Source organism: Sinocyclocheilus grahami, unplaced genomic scaffold, assembly GCF_001515645.1.
Source record: "Sinocyclocheilus grahami isolate Dianchi unplaced genomic scaffold, SAMN03320097.WGS_v1.1 scaffold2052.1, whole genome shotgun sequence".
Taxonomy (NCBI): Eukaryota; Metazoa; Chordata; class Actinopteri; order Cypriniformes; family Cyprinidae; genus Sinocyclocheilus; species Sinocyclocheilus grahami.
In genome coordinates, this window is record NW_015507231.1 from 41,082 (window position 1) to 44,291 (window position 3,210).

Consider the following 3,210-nt stretch of genomic DNA (forward strand, 5'->3'; position numbering starts at 1 on the left):
ACAGACACAGACACACTCACAGACACACTCACAGACACAGACACACTCACAGACAAACAGACACACTCACAGACAGACAGACACACTCACAGACAAACAGACACACAGACAGACAGACAGACACTCACAGACAGACAGACACTCACAGACAGACAGACACTCACAGACAGACAGACACTCACAGACAGACAGACACTCACAGACAGACAGACACTCACAGACAGACAGACACTCACAGACAGACAGACACTCACAGACAGACAGACACTCACAGACAGACAGACACTCACAGACAGACAGACACTCACAGACAGACAGACACTCACAGACAGACAGACACTCACAGACAGACAGACACTCACAGACAGACAGACACTCACAGACAGACAGACACTCACAGACAGACAGACACTCACAGACAGACAGACACTCACAGACAGACAGACACTCACAGACAGACAGACACTCACAGACAGACAGACACTCACAGACAGACAGACACTCACAGACAGACAGACACTCACAGACAGACAGACACTCACAGACAGACAGACACTCACAGACAGACAGACACTCACAGACAGACAGACACTCACAGACAGACAGACACTCACAGACAGACAGACACTCACAGACAGACAGACACTCACAGACAGACAGACACTCACAGACAGACAGACACTCACAGACAGACAGACACTCACAGACAGACAGACACTCACAGACAGACAGACACTCACAGACAGACAGACACTCACAGACAGACAGACACTCACAGACAGACAGACACTCACAGACAGACAGACACTCACAGACAGACAGACACTCACAGACAGACAGACACTCACAGACAGACAGACACTCACAGACAGACAGACACTCACAGACAGACAGACACTCACAGACAGACAGACACTCACAGACAGACAGACACTCACAGACAGACAGACACTCACAGACAGACAGACACTCACAGACAGACAGACACTCACAGACAGACAGACACTCACAGACAGACAGACACTCACAGACAGACAGACACTCACAGACAGACAGACACTCACAGACAGACAGACACTCACAGACAGACAGACACTCACAGACAGACAGACACTCACAGACAGACAGACACTCACAGACAGACAGACACTCACAGACAGACAGACACTCACAGACAGACAGACACTCACAGACAGACAGACACTCACAGACAGACAGACACTCACAGACAGACAGACACTCACAGACAGACAGACACTCACAGACAGACAGACACTCACAGACAGACAGACACTCACAGACAGACAGACACTCACAGACAGACAGACACTCACAGACAGACAGACACTCACAGACAGACAGACACTCACAGACAGACAGACACTCACAGACAGACAGACACTCACAGACAGACAGACACTCACAGACAGACAGACACTCACAGACAGACAGACACTCACAGACAGACAGACACTCACAGACAGACAGACACTCACAGACAGACAGACACTCACAGACAGACAGACACTCACAGACAGACAGACACTCACAGACAGACAGACACTCACAGACAGACAGACACTCACAGACAGACAGACACTCACAGACAGACAGACACTCACAGACAGACAGACACTCACAGACAGACAGACACTCACAGACAGACAGACACTCACAGACAGACAGACACTCACAGACAGACAGACACTCACAGACAGACAGACACTCACAGACAGACAGACACTCACAGACAGACAGACACTCACAGACAGACAGACACTCACAGACAGACAGACACTCACAGACAGACAGACACTCACAGACAGACAGACACTCACAGACAGACAGACACTCACAGACAGACAGACACTCACAGACAGACAGACACTCACAGACAGACAGACACTCACAGACAGACAGACACTCACAGACAGACAGACACTCACAGACAGACAGACACTCACAGACAGACAGACACTCACAGACAGACAGACACTCACAGACAGACAGACACTCACAGACAGACAGACACTCACAGACAGACAGACACTCACAGACAGACAGACACTCACAGACAGACAGACACTCACAGACAGACAGACACTCACAGACAGACAGACACTCACAGACACACACAGACACACAGACACACACACACAGACACACACACAGACACAGACACACTCACAGACAAACAGACACACAGACAGACACAGACACACAAACAGACACACTCACAGACAAACAGACACACTCACAGACACACACTCACAGACACAGACACACTCAGACACAGACACACTCAGACACAGACACACTCAGACACAGACACACTCAGACACAGACACACTCAGACACAGACACACTCAGACACAGACACACTCAGACAAAGGGCAACCAATAGAACAACAGTAATTCCTATTGGAATAATGCCCAAAACAAAAAGGAATTTTGTAATGGTTTAATGGAAACTATAAGAATTACTGTGATAGTTTCTATAGTTTTTTTCAGCAGGGTAATGATACCCATACTGTGCTGCACATTATTGACAATATTGAGCAATGCAAATTTGCTTGACTTTGCAAATTTAAAAATCGCAAATCCGGTCCAAAAAAAATGTAAAAATTAAAAAAAGAAATAAAAGTAAAAAAAAAAAAAAAATCACAATTTGATATTTTACCCCAAATCGCACAGCCCTAACACGCAGACAGACAGACACGCAGACAGACAGACACACTCACAGAGAAACAGACAGAAAGACACACAGACAGATACACCGACAGACACAGACACACACCCCGACACAGACAGACAGACACACACCCCGACACAGACAGACAGACAGACAGACACACACCCCCACACAGACAGACAGACACACAGACACACACCCCGACACAGACAGACAGACAGACACACACCCCGACACAGACAGACAGACAGACACACACCCCGACACAGACAGACAGACAGACAGACACCCCGACACAGACACCCCGACACAGACAGACACACACAGACAGACAGAGACAGACACACACAGACAGAGACAGACACACACAGACAGAGACAGACACAGACACAGACACAGAGACAGACACAGACACACACACACACACACAGAGAGAGACAGACACAGAGACAGACAGAGACACACACACACACACAGAGAGACAGACACAGACACAGACACAGAGACAGACAGACAGA

The 3,210-nt window shown here is 48.3% G+C and overlaps 1 protein-coding gene across 1 annotated transcript in view; it reads right to left on the reverse strand.

Annotated features, from left to right (window-relative positions):
* LOC107573864 (FACT complex subunit SPT16) overlaps window positions 1–3,210 on the reverse strand; it is a 24,961-nt gene that overhangs the window by 15,568 nt on the left and 6,183 nt on the right. The gene's annotated exons all lie outside the window — the stretch shown is intronic.